Genomic DNA, 22,048 nt, shown 5'->3' on the forward strand with positions numbered 1-22,048 from the left:
TTCTAGTCATCATGTTATGCACATATATAGAGACATGAGAGATGATACAGTGCAATTTACAAGGATCACGACTGGTTCTCTTTTTTCATGCGAATGCAATTTATAAAAGCTTTGATAATGAATATTTCCATTTTTGGGCAAGAGCATAATTGGAAGTCATCAATATAAGATTGTCAAGGCCATCAGTGGGTGAGAACGTGAAAGCCGCTGCCTCAGTGAATGGATGAAGTGAATGAAATAGATTCATTTTGCAGGAAGGCTAGACAAACAGAGAGAAGGACATAGAGGTTTACATTGATAGATCTTGGAGACAGGATATGGCTCAAGTGAAGCATAAATGCTGGCATGGACTCATTGGGCTGAACAGATTGTTTTTATGCCATGTACAGTAATTCTATGCATATCAACCCCAGACAACCTGAGAGCAGCCCTTAATATTATTCAACCAACAATCTAACGTTATTGTGCTCATGAATTATAATCTTCAATCGGTAACCCACATGCCTATTTCTTTAATTTTAGAAGTTTTATATATCTTTTAAATTATTTACTTTAATTACAGCATTTGCATTTTAGAATAGGTTTGACAGGATGCAATGCCCTTCTGCCATGTGTACTTCTGTCAAAGGCTGTCAGTGTTTCAGCATTTCTTCACCACATCATTTTTGGCCCAGTTGCAATTCTGATCACACTACTCTTCTCTGGAATGAGGAAATCCAGTGAGTCTGGTCAACCAGTGCCAGCCAGGGTATGGGCATGTGTGGAACACAGATCATGATGCCAGACAAGAAGCCTAATCTAGCAAGATCCAACATATTATGTTCCAATGTTTTGTTATGTACGTTCTTTGATTATTCTTACTTTATACTCATAAAATATTATTATCCCCTGAAGATTAAAAATGGGAATGAGGCAACATTGATTATCTACCCTATAGAAAGGTTCAGAGCACCTGAGTTGATTGTTTGGATTAATAGTGAGATTCCATAAAATAAAATAACCATACCCGCTGCCCGTTTAATGGCTAACCTGTATAATTCAATTGGTAGTCACAGGCAAAACTATAAATATATTAAATTAAATACTTCTTAATGAAAAGCATAAAGGGCCTGTCCTACTTGGACGACCTAATTCATGAGTTTAGAAGACGCTGGACAAATTGAAAAAAATGTCAAGGTCGTGTTGACTAGCCGAAGTAAAAGACCTCCTACGACCTCGTCTACGACCTCCTACGACCCCCCTCGACCCCCCTCGACCTCAGTCTTCCACACCAAAGACCTACTACGACTAGCGACGAGTGGAAAATGATCACATGATAAAATGATGTCATATTTGCATTCTTTTTCTCGGGCCAGTTACCGACCTACGACTACCTATGACTACCCTAGACTATCTACAACTACCTACGACTACCATCATGGCCTACTACGACCTACCTACAACCTACCTACGAGTAAAACGAATCAATTTTTTTGCCATGACAACCTTTTTTTTAACTCGTGAACATTTTTTATCAGGCTGAAAAAACCGCCGCAACCGACTTGAGGTCACGAGTACGTGGAGACCACTCACGAGCATGAGGAAGAGTTACGAAGACCTCCTACGACCACCTACGACCTCGTGCCGACCATGCTGCGAGTATGAGTCAAGGGCAAACCCGGCAGAGGTCGTCAATTAGGTGGTGAAAGTGGGACATGGACTTTAGACTACATTAATACCATTAACAGCGCACATTGTATTTTCAAGTAGAATTCCATAGCTATAGTAGTTTCTCCGGGATAGTTAATTAATCTTTGACGAGGCTAAACTAGGCCCCCAAAATCTTATAGATATCAACTATTTGATATAATAATTCTTTCTGTACCATAGTGATAAAAAATGAACAAATTGCTTCACATAGATTAATGCATTAACTCCTAGGTTTGGTAGTTAAGATTGCAGATAAATGTTAGTACAATGTGTGTCAACATGAGGAGAACAAAATCATATCCATTTGCTCCTTCCTCCATTACATTTAAAATATTCCAATTTAAAACACTCAATCCTTGCTTCTAAAATTAAATCAATTACTAAAATTGATTTTTTTTAACCTGCTGGTCTATCTAAATAAGCCTGAGATTTTTCATAATTCTCATCATAATTTTCAATATTTCCAATTTGATGCTGTCAATATATTTTGTTTCTGAAAACACCTTACACTTGGTCTTTTGTGCATCTCCAAGTAATGCCTGAGAAATTATGCACTATTTGCAAATTTGAAATGTAAATGTATAAGACTATCAATCCTCCAGTTATAAATGACGTGCTATAATGAACGCCCAGTCTCATTGCAAATCATCTCTGTGTTCATAGCTTCTGCACCAATCTACTCACAACAATGTTTCTGTGAGGCTAATGCTTTGGGGCCAGACTGCAGGACATAATGGAACAGATTAAGCAGTGATCTGTTGTAGCATGGGTGATATTTTTGCAGTTCCTCATTCTGACATAATCCAACAGTGCTTCAAACAGTCTAGTGCTTCCTTTTTATAGATGTTCAATATGACAAGACTGCTTTCCAAGCTCTTCTTTAAAGGACTCTCTTGTAGTTAGCCTTTGTTACTACCTCCTTGTTGATTACACCTTGCCTGAGAACTTTGCCTTTTCTCATCTTATCCAGGAAGATAAGTTTGTCCTTCCCTTTAAATGCAGACCAGGGTTTTTTCAAAGTCAGAGTATAAGTCCTCCTTGGTAATCCCCAAAGCTTTAAGAATCAGCATCAACTTTCTTGTTAAATATGGATGTAAGGTACTCACTATACATTTCAGACATGGCCACTTTTTGCAACAAAGGAGGACCCGGCGTACGGAACTGTCAGAAGGAGAACAAAGGAGGAACCGGCATGGGGGAACCACTGATGGTTTGTATTAAAATGGAATACTTTGTAACTTTGTCAATGCCCTTTATGTGGTAACTCTTTGCATACCCTGGGCATGCAAAACAAAGAATATCACTGTGATATAGGTGACAATAAAATATAATTCATTCATATATTGATCACCAGTTTGGAGTCAACTAGATCCCACCACACGTGCACGTGCTTTCACAAATAGTATATTTCCAATTGGATCTTTATGAATTATTTAATGTCTTAAACAACAAATAAAGATAATTGAAAGAGAACCAGCATTGTGTCACAAATAGGCAAGGAAGCACACCAAAGGCCTTTAGAACTGTTTATAATTGCGAGTGCACTATTTATTTAACTGTAAAACTAATAAAGTTTAGATTTAGGTAGGATATGAGGCATAAGGTTTGAATTCTGAATACTTGTGAATGAAATGTTGATATGCACATAATCCTTCTGAGTTAGTGTGGAAAGTGTTTGTATGTGGATTTGCACAGGATAGCATGCGACAGTAAAGTACTTCACTTTATTTTGTTTTAAATCATCAACCCTTTGTAGGAATGCGACATGGCACATTGACCCACAAAGTTGAAACTCTAAGGATAGTATGAGTGCATTTGAAATTTGTCAAGTTTGGCCAGACAAGAGGATAGAGAAGGTTTGTATATGGAGTAAATAAGGACAAAGCACAATAATAAGGGCAGGTGTTGTATAGCTCAGGTGTTGTGCAATTGCTGTTCATAATGAACATATGAAATGACATAGAGACATATTTTTAGGGCTGCATGGGAACAGATTTAGGCTGATGAAATATGAAAAGGTAATTTGGAGACATTGGGTACTGCATCTGAGGCATCAACTAATGTGGACACAAAGCAAAGTCAATAGACACAAGGCAATAGGTGCAGGAGAAGGCCATTCGGCCCTTCTATTCATTGTGATCATGGCTGATCATCCATTATCACAGTGAACTAAGGGAAGCAGATGAATAGTAATAAGGCAAGTTATATGCTGTTGCCTTATAAGACACAATTCAGTACATAACAATGGCCCAGTATGCATGGCCAGAAAGGTTCACCTACAAATTTTAAGCAAGAGCCAGTGGAACAGTGTAGAAAATCCATCTCCCTCCTCCCGCTGAGGTATATTATACCAGTTACTATATTATAAGAAATACACTCATCCATTGCAATGTAGGGCAACTTTATTGAAAGATGGAATCAGACATTTATGTCATAAGGACAAGAGGAAATGTTTATGCTGAGAAAAGAGAAGGTTCAGTTTGACAGGATAATCATCAATAGAAACCAAATGCTGGAGTAACTCAGCAGGTCAGGCAGCATCTCTGGAGAAAAAGAATAAGTGACCTTTTCGGTTTGAATCTTCTTCAGTCAGAAGAAGTCGTCAAGTCAAGTTTATTCATCACATACACATACGAGTTGTGCAGTGAAATGAAAAGTGGCAATGCTCGCGATGTGCAAAAAAACAAACAAACAAACAAACTACAAACAGAATGGAACAGAATCACATATATATATTACACAATTGTGGGAGGGAAGAAAAATGAAAAAAAACAGCAATTTTAAAATGACACCACACAACAGTAAAATGGTACAGTAAAGTTAGTCCCTGGAGAGATAGGAGTTTACAATCCTAATGGTCAATGGGAAGAAACTCCTTCTCATCCTGTCCGTTCTCACAGCATGGCAACAGAAGCGTTTGCCAGACCGTAGCAGCAGGAACAGTCCGTTGCTGGGATGGAAGGGGTTTCCCATGATCTTGTTGGCTCAGGAGTTGCACCTTCTGATATATAATTCCTGCAGGGGGGCGAGTATAGTTCCCATGGTGCGTTCGGCCGAACACACTACTCTCTGCAGAGCCTTCTTATCCTGGGCAGAACAGTTCCCAAACCAAATCGTGATATTTCCGGACAAGATGCTTTCCACAGCCGCTGAGTAGAAGAACTGGAGGATCCTCAGAGACACTCTGAATTTCCTCAATTGCCTGAGGTGTTAAAGGCACTGCCTTGCCTTACTCACGAGTGCAGCAGCGTATGATGTCCATGCCATATCCTCAGAGATGTGGACTCCCAGGTATTTAAAACAGCTCACCCTATCCACAGTATCCCCATTTATCTTCAATGGTGTGTACATCCTCGGATGATGTACCTTCCTAAAGTCCACTATCAGCTCCGTAGTTTTTTTGATATTCAAGAGGAGGCTGTTGACCTGACACCAGAGTGCCAGATCAGCCATCTCCTCCTGGAAGACCTTCTCATTGTTGTCTGAGATCAGGCCCACGACCACAGTGTCATCAGCAAACTTGATTATCGAGCTGGAGCTGAACCTGGCCACACAGTCATGTGTGTACAGGGAGTACAGTAGGGGGCTGAGGATGCAACCCTGGGGAGATCCTGTGCTCAGGGTGAGGAACTTTGATGTATTTCCCCCATCTTGACTACCTGGGGCCTGGCGGTGAGAAAGTCCAGGACCCAGGCACACAGGGGGGTGTTGAGCCCCAATTCCAGCAGCTGGTGTGGTGGGGACTATCATGTTGAAGGATGAACTGAAGTCTATGAACAGCATCCTCACCTAGCCCCCCTTTTGGCTGTCAAGATGAGAGAGAGCGGTGTGTAGAACCTGGGAGACCGCATCGTCTGTGGATCCAGAAGGGTTCCAGCCCTTATTCTTCAGTCTGTAGAATGGTTCTGATCCAAAATGTCACCTTTTCTTTTTCTCCAGAGATGTTGGCTGACCCAATGAGTTAGCCCAGCATTTTGTGTCTATCTTCGGTACAAACCAGCATCTGCAATTCATTCCTAGACAGGATAATCAACAATGTGCTTAATAATGGTCAAGATTGAAGGAGAGGATAGCAAAGAGATGAATAGATCAAATAACTTTTTTTTTCTGATCTGTCAAAGTTATTTCAAGACTTCACTACCCTTACAGAAATTATTTCTGCTAAGATTAAATAACTTTACAGAGCAAAATGGCCTGACCACTCACTAGAGAGCTTAATGTGAATTTGAAAGAAACAAATTGAAACATACAACAATTTTTGTGGCCTTTCTACTTCACAAGACCAATGACTGCAAGATTCTTCCTCATCCTGAACATAACTATTGTTTTTTTTTGTTTTTTTTTATTTTATTTTATTAGAAGTACAATCATATGGCACCAAAGTGCCTAATATATATTTTCATAATACATTTTATGTACAGCTTCTTATTTTTTTTGTTATATTAAAGAAAGATAAGAATAAGAAAAATAAATTAGATAGTAAAGGATAGAAAAGCGTGAGATATATAATGTGTGAAGAAAAAGAAGAAAGACGAATGAGTGAAGAAAGTTGAGAAAAAGAAAATAGAAAAAAGAGAATAAGACATAATTTTTTTTTTAAAGGGTAAGGAGATCATTGTTTATAATCTTGACCAACCCTCATCCAGTCCTGAAACAGTTAGTTGTGTTGTACCATATGATTCCAAAAAGACGACAAATGGAGACCAACTCGTTATGAATTGGTCTGATTTATCCATTAGGAGGAATCGCATTTCCTCAAGATGAGCGGTGTCCAACATACTTGCAATCCACATTTTAAGCGTTGGTATTGATGTATTTTATCACAAATGGGGGATATATTTGGATAAAATGTGTTCAATCTTGTTTTTGAATAACATAATCTATGTAAAATTTTAAATTGAATTAGATTATGTCTTACATTAATCGAACATTTGTGAATATATATCAAGTACTTTTCCCATGCAACCTTCGTAATGTTTATCATTAGTTCCCGTTCCCACTCTTCTCTAAGTACTTCTGTCGATGGTAGGTCTATATTTAGAATACTATTATATAAATATGATATTAATTTTTGTGAGTCAGCTTCAATATTCATTGCTTCTTCCAATAATTCAGGTTATTTTTTGATATCCTTGTATATATTTTTTCATGAAATCGCAAATCTGAAGATATTTAAAATATTGGTTGTTTTTCAGTTTAAATTTTAATTGTAATTGTTGGAATGATAGAAGGATTCCCATTTCGTGCATATCCCTGATCCTAATTCTGAGACTTTCCCATTGGTTATATGTTTTATCAATAAGAGATGATTTAAATAAAGGGTTATTCGCAATTGGCATTAACAATTATACATTTCTTAATTTTAAAGATAATTTTATTTGTTTCCAAATTCTTTTTGTACCATATATAATTAGGTTCTTCTTATATATTGTGTTATTCAGTTTTTTGGGGGGAGAAGAGGATCGTTCCTATATTACAAGGATGACCATGCTCTTTCCCCATTTTTATCCATTCTGTCTGTTGGGTAGAACTATCCAGCCAATAAATTATATTCTTAATATGCACTGCCCAGTAATAATACATAAAATTCGGAAGTGAAAGTCCCCCGACCTCTTTTGGTTTACATACGTGTTTTTTTTTGTAATTCTATGTGATCTATAGTCCCAAATAAAATTAGTAATATTAGAGTCTAATTTTTTTTTTTTTAATATTTTGTTATATATACCGGTATAGACTGAAATAGGTATAGTAATTGTGGTAGGAAGATCATTTTTATTGCATTTATTCTACCTAATAATGATAAAGGAAGTGTTTTCCAAAATTTAATCAGCGTATTAAGTTTATTTAATAAAGGTATAAAATTAGCGTTGAATAATGCTTTATATTTTCTAGGAATCTGAATATCCAAGTATTTAAATTTTTCTGTTGCGATTTTAAAGGGGAACTTCAATAAGTGTGTAGGTTCTTTAGGTTTTAATGTCATGATTTCACTTATAAACCAGTTTATTCTATATCCAGAAAAAGACCCGAATTCCTCTATTGAATTTAATAAATTTGGTATGCTCGTTTGTTACTTTGTAATATATAAAAGTATATCGTCTGCATATAATGAGATTTTATTCTTTGAGTCCCTAGTATTATAGCCCTGAATATTCGGATGAATTCTTACACTTTCAGCCAGGGGTTCTATCATAAGGGCAAATAGCAGGGGTGATAATGCACATCCCTGCCTATTACCCCTTGATTGTTGAAATTTTTGAGATAACATGTTGTTAGTTAAAATTCTTGCCATCGGTTTATCATACAATAATTTTACCCATGTTATAAAATTCTCTCCCATATTAAATTTTTGCAGTACTTTATATAAGTATTGCCACTCTACCTGATCAAATGCTTTCTCTGCATCCAAAGAAATAATTGATATCTTCTTCCTCTACTTTATGTGAGTACATTATATTAAACAGGCGTCTCAAATTATTAAATTAGTATCTTTTGGGTATAAACCCCGTTTGATCAGGGTTTATCAATTTACTAATATATTTGCTTAATCTTCTTGCTAAAGTCTTTGCTAAGATTTTCTGGTCTGTATTTAAAAGTGATATAGCTCTGAATGAGCCCCGATCTTCTAAATCTTTATTTTTTTTTTGGAATAAGCGTAATAGTTGATTCTGTTAGTGTTTCAGGTAGTTTGTTTTCTTTAAAAGCGTGGGAGTATAAATTAAATAAATAAGGGGTCGTTACCTCATGGAATTTTTATAAAATTCATTACCAAAACCATCTGGTCCCGGTGTCTCACCATTTTTCAACGATTTTATTGTTTCACCTATTTCTTTGATTGTAATTTGAGCTCCAAGTTCCTCTTGTTCCAAAAGGTCCAGTTTTGGAAGATTACAGTTATCTAAAAAAAATTGATTTTACTATCTTCTATTTTAATTTTAGATGTGTATAAATTTTGGTAAATTTGAGCAAATCTATTATTAATATCTTTAGGTAGTATTAGTAATTCACCTTTCTCTGATTTAATTTTGGTTATAGTATTTTACTTTTCTTGCTTTTTCAATTGGCGAGCTAAAAGCTTATGTGGTTTGTCACCAAACTCAAAATGCTCCTGTTTTGTAATTTGGAATAGTCTCATTACTCTTGCCGATAACATTTGATTAAGTTTAAATTTCAGTAATATTATCTTATTGTGTTTATCTGTCATGGAATCTTTAGCATTATCTAACTCTAACTGTCTGATTTCTTGTTCTAACAACATTTGTTCTGTCTTATTCTTTATATTTTGAAAACTTTGATATGAAATTATAATTTCTCTAATAAATGCCTTAAAAGTTTCCCATAATAAAGAAGGCAAAGTACCTGGTGTATGTATCATTTGTATCAAAAAAAAGTTTCATTTGTTGTTTTAAATATTGATAACCTTGTACGTCATTTAAAATATGTATATTAAACCTCCAAAAAGATTTTTTACCCAGCATTCCCTCAAATTTTACTGAAAATGTCAACGGAGAGTGATCTGAGATACTGCTAATGTGGTATGTTGGATTGATTGTATATGGCATTAATTTCATATCCATTAAAAAATAATCAATTCTTGAATAAGTTTTATGTACCGAAGAGTAAAACGAGTATTCCCTTCCAACTGGATTAGCAGATCTCCATACATCTATTATATTAGTGTTTTTTATATATTTAGAAGTTCACTAGTCTTAGATTTTAAATGACTCCTCCTTTGTTTTGCTGATTTATCTAGATATGAATCTAAAACACAGTTGAAGTCCCCCCACTTTTTGGTAATTAAACTCTGATATTATATCTATAATTTTATCAAAAAATTGGGGGTTGTCAAAATTCGGATTGTAAATATTTATCATAGTTAGTGGGGTTGCATAAATTTCTCCCGAAACTATAATATACCTTCCCTCATTATCTGATATAGTATTCTTTAATTTAAAAGGTATACATTTTCGAATAAATGAGTAGTATGTTTGGCCTATCCACTTCGCCTTTAATCTCATTTGTGTTTGTTGTTTCATGTGCGTTTCCTGCAAAAACATTATGTCGCTTTTCAAAGATTTTAGTTGGGCAAAAGTTTTACCCCTCTTAATTGGTTCGTTGGCACCCCTTATATTCCAACTACAGAATGTAATTTCTCCATTCTTTATTTGTCTATCGTCTTGCATTGTAAATCTAGATAGTATTCCTGAATCATATAGAGCAACCAAATACCTCAGAATTCTGGGAGTTGGGTGGTCATCCCAAGTTATTAGATTTATATTGCATCTCCTTCTTGTAAAGTGCCTTAAAAAAGAAAGAAAAAGTGTGATATACAATTAATTACAAAAAAAATAAACAAATAAAGATCTTGATTGTGCTTAAAAAAAAAGTGTTATTAAGGTATCTAAGAAAAGATACCTTAAAGACGAATAGCCATGAAAAATTTATAAACCTCCGTGATGTTGTTATACATTGAGCTCCTCCCCCTTGGTAAAGCCTCATAAAAAGTTACATACCGTTTCATATTTTGTCTTTTCTTATATGAATTTATCAAACCAGCACCAGTGAAAGTCGAAAGAAATCAGGAAAAGACATAAGAAGTATAAAACCAAATATAAAACACAACATATACACGATTATATAAGTATATATGTCTTTCCAATTTATCTAATCTTAATCTAATCTAAACTTTACCATATATATCCACCCAGGATTCTTACATAATATCCCATTCTTTAACTACCATACAAGCAGGTACCAACACCATACAAGCAGGTACCAAAGGGTTAACTACCATACAAGCAGGTACCAAGGGGTTAAACTTTGAGCTTTTCGTTCAAGGTGAAATATGGCCAGGCTCTCAGAATAACACATTCCAGAGAGATAAGCTTTATAATTGTCTGGAAAGCTCCACCATTTTAACCAGTTCAAAACTCAATCATAAGAATTAAAAAGTTCAATCTTCTCCCTTGTCGACAGCTTCCCCCGATGTTTTCTTTATGATATACTCTGCCTACTTTAAAGCTTTTCCGGGATCTGTAGATGAGCGTTCAGTGCCGTTATAAGAAACCTTCATACTGCCAGGAAAAAAGATCCCATATCTAGCTCCGGGAACATCCTTCAGAGTGTGTCTTGCCGGTGTGAACAATTTCATTCTCTGGACTACCTCAGGTGGGTAATCACGGAAAATTTGAATATTATCCCCACGGTATGTCAGCTTCTTCCCATGAGTAATCTTTCTCAATATAAATTCCACTGAAGAGATATCACGGAATTTCACAATTATCCGTCTTGAATAATTTGTTCCTCTTGCAAAACGCCCAACTCGGTGAGCGACGTCTAATCGGTTTTTCCGACAGTTCAAAGACATCTTTGAGTAAATCAGTAACTAAAGTACATGCTTGAGATTCATGCCCCTCTCGTCCTTCTTCTACTCCAAGAATCCTCAGATTTTGTCTTCGAGATCTCGCCTCTAAGTCCAGACATTTGTCAGTCATTCTTCCAAGTTTTTCCTCTTCAGTTTTCTGTGATTTTTTCAAACTCCTTATTTCCGTGACCATCTCTTTTATCTCATTCTCCATCTCTTCCATTATTGCATCCAGTTTTCCGATATCATCCTTCACATCTCTAAATTTCTTGTCATAATCATTTTTTTCGATTCCAACACACTCTGACTTAAATATTTTACTAAATTCCTTATATTGCTTCTTCAGTTCTTTTAACTCACTGCAAGTATTATCAATTTTTTGAGAAATTCTCTCCACATTAGTCTCCATTCTCTGCTTGTTACTCTGCATATGAGACTCCATACTCTGCATCTTTTCCAGTGTAATATTAATTGTAGCAGTCATTTCTAAAAGCATTTGTTTTACCTCCTTCTCCTTCTTGTCTCCTTTTGTCGCCATTTCAAGCAGAGACGCTTGGCTGTAAGATGCTTCTTCTTCTGAGCCTTCTTCTGTCGTTTGCAGAGTATCCAATACTTTTTTGAGCTGAAGACTAATAGTGTTTTTCTTAAGTGCCCTTGAGCCTTTTTCTTTGCTCATTTAAAACTCCCGATTTTTACCGTTAATCTCCCCGATTTTCACGTCACCTTCTGATGATGTCACCTTTACACGACACCAAGCAGCTCCGGTGAGTTTAAAAAAAAATCGGTACTGACTTTAAAACGGCTTTTTTGCAATTTTTGTGGGAGAGAAGCTCAATGCCTTAGTGCTCCATGGCGCCACAGGGAGTCGAACATAACTATTGTTGTGTATATAATAGTAGGTATGTCTTTAAGAATTAAAATTATAAGGAGGTATGACTTCAATCATACAGTAACAAGCTAGTGAGAGAAAAAAACTCTAAAGCTATCTTGGAGGGGGTGATATTTTGAGGCAATTAATATAAAAGATTATGCATTATGGGTATCTTACATGAAAACAGTCCAATATGGAAATACAAGGAACTGCTGATGTTGATTTACAAATAAATAGACACAAATTGCTGGAGTTCACTGCTGGAGATCAGGTAACACCTCCGGAAGATATTCAGATTCAGATTCAGGTTCAATTTTAATTGTCATTGTCAGTGTACAATACAGAGACAACAAAATGCATTTAGCATCTCCCTGGAAGAGCGACATAGCAAATGATTTGAATAAATAATAATAAGTGTCCGGGGGGGGTGGTGATTGGCAGTCACCGAGGTATGTTGTTGAGTAGAGTGACAGCCGCCGGGAAGAAGCTGTTCCTCGACCTGCTGGTTCGGCAACGGAGAGACCTGTAGCGCCTCCCGGATGGTAGGAGGGTAAACAGTCCATGGTTGGGGTGAGAGCAGTCCTTGGCGATGCTGAGCGCCCTCCGCAGACAACGCTTGCTTTGGACAGGTGACATTTCATCCCTGGAATCTTCTTTAGACTTGAAACATTAAGGATCCATTATGGTTGTCCCAAGACAAGACAGTCCATTAAGGGCAGCCCGGGTCAAGGCATCACATTAAGGGTAACACATTATTTTCAGAATACTGGCATTATTACTGAACCTTAATGGCACATAGGCCGGAGGAAGAGTCTGTAATTCATTTGAGCGGTATGAAGGTTCCAGTTCACAGAGTTTTGTGAGCAACAGTTGGGCCATTATGTCCACAAGCAAGATAAGCAGCAAAAAGCTCAGCATGAGTTGCTGATGTGAGGTGATAACGACAGTGTTTGGTACAGACACGACTGAGAGCGATAAAAGAAGCACAAGTTCTGGACAAATTATTGGTGTCAACAACATGTTTGTTTCCCATAAAGTTGCTGAATAGTTTGATTCAAGTGGCATTCAAGTTGACTTTAATGACATTGCAATATGGAAACAACTCAAAGTTCCTATGGCAGATGTCACAGCGGACCTGGACTTAATGAAGTGTACTCAATACAATGTCACCAGAATGGGGGAGGTTCTGAAAGCAATCAGGGCAGAAGCTTTGAAGATGACCCAGAAATGAAAGCGCATGGAGATAATTTTGTGACTTCCAAAGGAATGTCAAGATAGATGGAAGTTCTAGTGTTTACAGTGAGTCAGAGTGAAAGTTAGCATGAAATGTGTGAAACCAGATGGACAAGATGGAAAATGCAAGAAACGTGTTTCCATCTTCTATCAAGACAAACAGCATCAATGGGAAAATCCTTTGTCAAAATGAGTAAAACGTTTCAGACCTGAATTTGTAAGTGTTTTTCTCACCACAGATGCTGCCTGACTTGGTACTGATAAAATATATTACACAGGAATAAGCTCTTCAGCTCATAATGTCTGGTTGAACATGATTCCAAGATCAACCAATCTCTCTGCACCTGATCCATATCTGTTCATTCTCTGCATGTCTATGTGCCTATCTAAAAGCCTCTTAAACTCTACTATAGTAACTGCCCCCACCAGCAGCCCCGACAGCACGTTCCTTGTGGCCAGGACCTCTGTGTAAAATATTTGGCCAATACATCTCCTTTAAACTTTGCTCCTCTCACTTTAAAGCTATGTTCTCTCATCTGACATTTTCATGCTTGAAAAATTGTTCTGACTAACCATGCCTCTCATAATTTTACCTACTTCTATCTGATATTCCAGTGAAAAACAATTTAAGTCTGTTCAACCTCTCCTCATAGCAAATACCCTCTAATCCAAGCAGGATTCTGGTGAGCCTCTTCTGCATTCCCTCCAAAACCTCCACATTCTTCCTGTAATGGGGCAACCAGACTGCATGCAATACTCCAAATGCAGCTTCAACAAAGTCGTAAAAAACTGCACCATGATTTTCTGACTCATATTCAATTCATTGAAGGCAAGCATACATATACTTTCTTTACTACTCTGTTTAGTTGTGTTGACACTTTTAGGGAGCTATGAATTTGGACCTCAAGCTCCCTCACTACATTAACATTATTAAGAGACATCATTAACTGTACGCTTTGCCCTTTCATTCAACCTGTAGCTGATCTATATCCTGCTGTATCATTTGACAGCCTTCCTCATGGTCCACATTTCCAGCATTCTTAGTGTCATCTGCAAACTTACAAACCAACCTGTCTACATTTATGTCCAAATCATTCATAAATATCACCAACAATAGACTCTCTGGCACAGATCCATACATACACCACTGGTCATGGACATCCAGCCTGAATAATGCCACCATAACCCTTTATCTTCTATTAGTAAGTCAGTTCTGAAACCATATAACCACACAATGGTGCTGGTTTCCGACGAGCACGGTGACAGGCATACCACACATCTCTGTCCTCCAAGTTGGACAAAAACCCTGGAGAAACTCAGCGGGTGAGGCAGCATCTATGGAGCGAAGGAAATAGGCAACATTTCGGGTGGAAACCCTTCTTCAGCTCTTCCTAATTCCGGAAGTGGCGGCGCTGCCCTACAGTCTGTTTGTCTTTTCTTTGTTTTGTTTTCTTTGTTCTGTTGTTTTAGTTTATTTCAGTTTATTTTAGTTATGTATGTGTGGGGGGGGGTGGCAGAAACTACTTGTTTTTAGTCTCTTCCTCCAGGGGGGATGCGATCTTGTCTTGTCGTATCCCCCGTCTCCGTCTCCGTCTGTGATGAGGCCTAATGGCGGACCTGGCAGCCTCCAACTGGGACCGACCTTGAGGCTCCGGAGGCAGAGCCAGGACTTACTTACCATCGCAAAGCTGAAGACCCGACTTCGGAGTATCGGAGGCTTGGCCGCGGGCCCAGTGGACTCGGCCGTGGGCCCCAGTGGACGACAATGTCGGGAGCTCGCAGGTCCCAGGTTGGTGACCTGTTCACCGGAGCTCCTGCAACAACAGCTTCATCCACTGGACTGGAGGGTGGCAGCTTCGACCGCCTCGGGCCGCGGAGTTTGAACCGGCCCGTTCGCGGAGCTCGGATTCAGCCAGGGGACTTAGTTACCATCACCCGGCGGGGTCACAACATCGGAAGCCTGGATCGCCTCTACGCAGAGGGAGAACAAGGAGAGAAGAGACAAGGACTTTAAGACTTTTGACTGTAAAGTCTGAATGACAATAAAGGATACTTTGCTTTTTACATTACTTTTTACTTTACTTTGCTTTACTTTTGTCTCTACAAATGCATCTTCCATCAACATCTTCAGCATCGTCTTGATTGGCCGTCTCGGGTCACATCTTCCATGGGTGGGTTCCCGCAGCAAGTCACTGTCAACCTCATGCATCTTAATCTTCTGGATCAGCCTACCATGGGGAACTTTATCAAATGCTTTACTGAAATCAATGGAGACAACATTTGCCTCCCTACTCTCATTGAACAATCTTCATCACCTCCTCAAAAAACGTATTCAAGTTAGTAAGACATGCCAACCCACTTACAAACCAATGCTGACTATTTCTAAGTAGTTCATTCTCTTCCAAATGGGAATAAAAATCCTATCCTGAAAATGCCTCTTCAATGACTTCCCTCTTACTGATGTGAAGCTCGCTATCTATAATTCTTTGGATTCTCCCTACATCCCTTCTTAAATAAAGGAGCTTAGACTTGCTGATACTTTCCAACACTTTCTGGTTCACTTTCAAATTGTAAAGTACCTGTCCCACCAGCATGCGAATGCATGCGTCTAACGCGACCAAATGGAAGTGGAGTTTGCGCTAAGTTTGCGGTAAGTACGCGCTAAATACGCGCAAAGTTCGCGCGTGAAGTCATTTATGTCAAATTCACCAATCAGCTGGGCAGGAGGTGGACCAACTTAATTTGGACATCGCATTGCGTCGGGCGGACGCCATCGCGCAATGCCACGCGTTAGGCATACATCAAGACACTGCGTACGCCGTCGAGACACTGCGTACACCTCAATGCACCTGTGGGCCAACATTTTCGGACAGTGCAAGATTTTTGGAGCCCCGCGCGATGTCGGGACCAACCCCACACAACTCCATATGTTCCGCCGATCGAAGTGGGACCAGCCCCACGCGGCTGTACGCCTCAAGCGTCCACGTTTGGTCACGCTAGACGCATGCAAACGCATGCTGGTGGGACAGGCTCTTTAGCGTCTACGGTTTTTTGAACTTTTGCACAAAGGCGAAGAATCACCTAAAGTGGAATTTGATATGATTTAGTTCATATCGCTCTTAAATACAAAGTTTTCTTGTAGCTACTGTTTAAACTGATAAGCATTATTAGCCCTGTCTTATTTTTTACATAACAAATTAAGTAGATATGCATTACACCAGAATGATAATGGTCAAATATGTGCAATGCAATGTGTTCACAGTTATGAAGAATACATTATATTGTAGAAGTGCAGTTTAGAATGTGGAACCAGGTGTGCGAATCGAAGTTTGAAGAAACCATCTGCTAAACTTATCAGTGTCTTGAGAGGATATTTCAGAGATGTCAAGTCCAACTTGCAGTCAAGAGTTTGGTGAAGCAGGAGATCAAGTGATTGAGTTAGTTTGGAATCAAATAAATTTGCAGCCATGAAATGATGTGGATAGCTGTATAGTTTTTTGTATGCACATGCATCACGGTATATATACAGTAGGTTTGGACAGGCTAGATGGAGGAAGATTATTCCTGATTTTGGGGAAGTCCAGAACTAGGGGTCACAGTTTAAGGGTGAGAAGGGAGTCTTTTTTGATTTGATTTGATTCCTTTATTGTCATTCAGACCTTTCGGTCTGAATGAAATTTCATTGCCTGCAGTCATACACAACAACAATAAATAACAAAAACATACAACAAACACAAATTAACATCCTCCACAGTGAGTTCACCAAGCACCTCCTCACTGTGATGGAGGCAAAATTCTTAGTCTCTGTCTCTTCCCTCCTTGTTCTCCCTCTGCGCTGAGACAATCCAGGCCGAAGATGACGCCCTCCAGTCCAGTGGACTTCCGTAGTGATGTCGCCGCTGCTGAAAGCTGGAACGCCGTCTCCGCTCCGAGTCGGCCCGCCACAGCCTCAGCTCCGAGTCGGCTACCACTGCCTCAGCTCTGAGTCCCGCTGCCTCAGCTCTGAGTCCCGCAGCCTCAGCTCCAAGTCGGGCCGAAAGCTGGAACGCCGCATCAGTGAGTCGGGCCGCCGCCGCCTCAGCCCTGAAATTCGGCCAGCCTCGCGTTGTAAGTCCTGGCTGGCTCTGTCTCTGGAGCCTCGAGGTCGGTCGCAGTTGGAGACCGCCAGCTCCGCCATTAGGCCTCAGTGCAGACGGAGGCATAGATGGGGGATACGACAAGAAAAGGTTGCATTCCCCCGAAGGAAGAGACAAAAAAAACATGTTTCACCCCCCCACACCCACCCATAACACAACCCAATAAACTAAAATTTATCTAAAACAAGACAAAAAAAGAAAAAAAAAAGTAAAAACAGATGGACTGCAGGCGAGCCACAGCTGTTCAACAGCGCCGCCACCTTCGGACCAAGATGAGAAAATCATTTTTTACACAGAGAATGGTGAATCTGTGGAATTCTCTGCCATAGAAGGTAATTGAGGCCAGTTCATTGGCTATATTTAAGAGGGAGTTAGATGTGGCCCTTGAGGCTAAAGGGATCAGGGGGTATGGAGAGAAGGCAGGCATGGGATACTGAGTTGGATGATCAGCCATGATCATATTGAATGGCGGTGCAGGCTCAAAGGGCCAAATGGCCTACTCCTGCACCTATTTTCTATGTCTATGTTTCTATGTTTAATACTTCTTTGAAATGGAAGCAATGCATATACATGTTAGTTTTACTATGTGGTGAAACAAATGGTACATTGAAGTACCGCTGCCACTATTTATAAGTTCGTACCTTTAAGAAAGGATATTTTGTTGAATGCTAAGACTTTTTAATTTGCCTCTGTGTGCATCAGCCTGATAAGCCAAGAGACTCCTCTTCAAATCTTCAGATTTTCTGTCATTTGTCTTTGTGTCAATGTATTAAATCAAAGATACACTTACATCAAATTACTTGCCTTAGTACATATGCAGTCAAACAATTATATATTTTTTAAGGAACTGATAAATGGAAATGTCTGAATCTATGTAATTGACGATGTGTACCCCATCAGGTCTCCCTCCTCGAAGTTGAATGAAACTGTAGATTGGCAATAGCATGTTAGCCAATTAGAATGCTTAGTAATTATAACCCCACCTAATTATAACATTCATAGTGTAAGATCCTACCCACTGTCTACCAGTTAGAGTAGCAGTGTGAACATGTGATGACCTGTTATGTAGTTGATGACCTGAATAATAAAGATGCTTGTGTTTCAACACGTGTGAGTTTGAGCTCTTTACATGGTGTCAGATTATCGGGGCTACCCTGCGTCTGTTTACTGCAATTTATTTTGTTTACCAGTTTTTATTTGCGAGTTTTTTTGTGATTTGGGACTATGGCTAACTCTTGTTGAAAGCCTAGCCCGCTCGTGTTTGATTCTGATATCGCCGAGCAATGGCGAATGTTAGAGAAGGACTACTCTCATTATATCTGTATCGTTCACCAAAATGAACCCAGATGATTTGAAGGCTTCCCTATTGTTGAATTTAGGGGGTTCAGAGGCTATGATCCACGTTGACTCGTTCGAATTTGCACCTGCTCAACTGGATGGGAATGGACAGATATTGGTGCCAGCAGAATCTATGGACAACTCCATGATGTTACTGAGAATGTTTAGAGAACTGTGAGACTTGTCGTCTAACAGAATCCTAGAGAGAACAAGATTTTTTGCTCGAGTGCAACAGGCTGACGAACTTGTGGAGCTATTCATCAGTGACCTGAGACACATCAGCTCTCGATGCATATTTGGTGAGTTGACAAATCAGCTAGTTCGCGATAAAATTGTGGGAGGAACGAGTGACCGAAAGCTGCGAGCTGAACTGCTACCGAATGCAGAACTGAATTTAGAGCAAGCTATTTATGCTTGGCGGATGGCTGAGACTGTGGCACCACTGGCTGATTTTGATAGAGCGAATGATAATCAGCAATTAAATGTGAATTTGGCTAGTTACTCTCCGCAAAGATTTCTCAATGCGTCCAGCAAAGTTCAGAACATGCCTAACACAAGGTGCACTAACTGTAACTATTTCCACCCCAGGGGCGGGGGCAATTTTGCGTGGCCCATGGGAAAGCATGTCATAATTGCAAAAAACTCAACCACTTTGCTAATTGTTGTCGATCCAGTGGGAGTACAGCTTCAAGGACGAAGCCGCACCTGATTCAACAAGCCCTGTCTGATTCAGATTCCCATGAACAAGATGAATCTTCCCATAGGAACGACTCTGATAACACAGACACTGAGTCTACTATACTTTCCCTAGACCTGCGTACCCCAGGCAAAGTTACTGATCCTGCTGTGACCATGAAAAATAACAAACCACTGATCGCCAAAGTCGATACTGGCGCCCGCGTGAACGTCATGTCATTCAAAGTGTTCAACAAGATGAGAACCACTGAGCTCATGAAAAAGGACTCCTCAACTTTACATGCTTACGGAGGGGAAATTCTTCATCCACTGGGCAAAGCCGATTTCAAATGTACAATCAGTAACCAGACCAAGGACTTGCTATTTTACATCATGCAGCCAAGTTCTGAAACCCTGTTAGGCATCGACGTGTGCCATTACCTGGGTTTGGTCTATTTCGGGAGTGCTATCCACAAACTCTGTTTGATAGAGGGACCAACAGACAGATGCTATCCAACTACAAAGATTTGTTTGACAACAAACTCGGCAAACTACCTACAATATACAAGATCATTGTCGACCATACAGCCACCCCAATCGTACTTGCCCATCACCAGGTTCTGCATGGTATGCTTGAGCAAATACACGATGAGCTGAAAGGTATGGTTTCCATCGGAGTCCTTGCCGGTCAGCGAAACCTCTGATTGGGTTTCCACCATTGTTGTCACCACAAAGAAAGACCAGAAGGAGTTACGCATCTGCATCAATACTACCCAATTAGGACCACTGAAGCAGCACACATCGGTAATGCAATGGTTTTCTCAGTCTTGGATGCCAAAAATTCATTCTGGCAAATCCCGTTAGATCATGCTTCATCGGCGTTAACAACATTCACCACCCCATTCGGACGTTACCGATTCCTAAGAATGCCCTTTGGTATCAACTCTGCCAGCTAAGTTTTCCAGCGTGCAATGGAACAACAGTTTGCAGAATTCCCCTGTGCCATCATAGTTGGTGACATTTGAGATTTCATGGCTGTGGTGCCACCGAGCACGATGCCAACCTGCGTAAAGTACTGGACCGTGCCGGAGACATCAACTTAAAGCTGAACCCACTGAAGTGCAAGTTCAGGTTTCCCGAAGTCACTTACATAGGTCACGTGTTCACCAGCAATGGGCTAAAACCAGATCCGCTGAAGACGGCAGCAATCAACGAGCTGCCCGTACCAACTGACGTCACAAGCCTGCAATGATTTCTAGGTTTGGTCAACTACCTGGGGAAGTTTATCCCTAATCTCAGTGAATTATCAACCTCCCTGCATCAACTAACCCACAAGGACAACACCAGGACCTGGTACCCAATCCACCAGCGAGCTTTCAAGACTTTAAAACCACAGCTCACCAGTGCACACACTCTGTCCTACTTTAATCTCAACCTGCCAGTTACAATTACCTGCGATGCACCACGCGCTACCAGCGAACACCATCCATTCGAACAAGAGGAATTCTCCGTTCTGAAAGTTTCTTTCGTTCCAACTGACCAGCTGTGCCGCCTCGCCGAACACACTGCCATGGAAAAGACCTCCCAGCTGCTAGCCTCGAAATAGTAATAAAAAGGAACTGCAGATGCTTGTTTATACCAAAAACACAAATAGCTGGAATAGCATTAGCTACACATTAAATAGCAATAGGTTCCCATGAAGATCAGAAGAACCTACGTGGCAGAAACAGTGCTTGTTTTAATTTGAGCTTCTCGCTAAAATTGTGTCTATTGGTGAAATGCAAATGACTAAATTTCTTTCTCGGACTTTCCATTTTCTTCCTATCCCAAATGTGTCTTCTCGTGTACAGATAACATAGACAGGCACCCCTACCTGTCTAACTATTCTCCTCTCAACATGGTTACGGTTGTGTAACTCTTCTTTCAGTCACCTGAAGAATATTAAAATGTCCTGTTCGTCTGTGGAATTCTCGGCCTCAGAGGGCGGTGGAGGCAGGTTATCTGGATGCTTTCAAGAGAGAGCTAGATAGGGCTATTAAAAATTGTGGAGTCAGGGGATATGGGGAGAAGGCAGGAACGGGGTAATGATTTGGGATGATCAGCCATGATCACATTGAATGGCGGTGCTGGCTCGAAGGGCCAAATGGCCTACTCCTGCACCTATTGCTTATTGTCTATTATCTATTGTTATTGGAGGGACAGTAAGAGTGTGGTGATGTTTGCTCATCTTTTAATTTCATGTATACAGTTATCGGATCAAATATTTGAAAGCCATTGTAAATAAAGGATAGGCAGTATCTGCACAGAGTGAAATACAGGATATAAATGGCTTTATTCCAGCATCTGTGGTCTCTTGGCCCCATCCATCCAACACATGGCTTTAGCTCACTATGCGCTGGCAATTTAAGTATAGAATACTGTTAAATGTTGTAATACCTATTACCTGCCTCCTACCTACCTACACTGAGGTATTGTGTTCTAGATTGCAACCATCCTTTGGTTGAATGAACAATCGTCCTCAGGTCCCCTCTTAAACAATTATCCATTATCTAAACCTATGGCCTCCGTTTATATCAAGTTTGAGATGTTTCCTAGCAACTTCCCCATCTGTGCCGCTCATAACTTAGTGTATCTCTATCAGATTATTTATTTATTTATTTATTTTATTTATTCCGAACAAGTAAAGACATTAAAGACGTTAATAGTAACAAAATCGAAATTATCAAACAATTGGACATTACA

Source organism: Leucoraja erinacea, chromosome 1 (genome assembly GCF_028641065.1).
Source record: "Leucoraja erinacea ecotype New England chromosome 1, Leri_hhj_1, whole genome shotgun sequence".
NCBI classification, from domain to species: Eukaryota; Metazoa; Chordata; class Chondrichthyes; order Rajiformes; family Rajidae; genus Leucoraja; species Leucoraja erinaceus.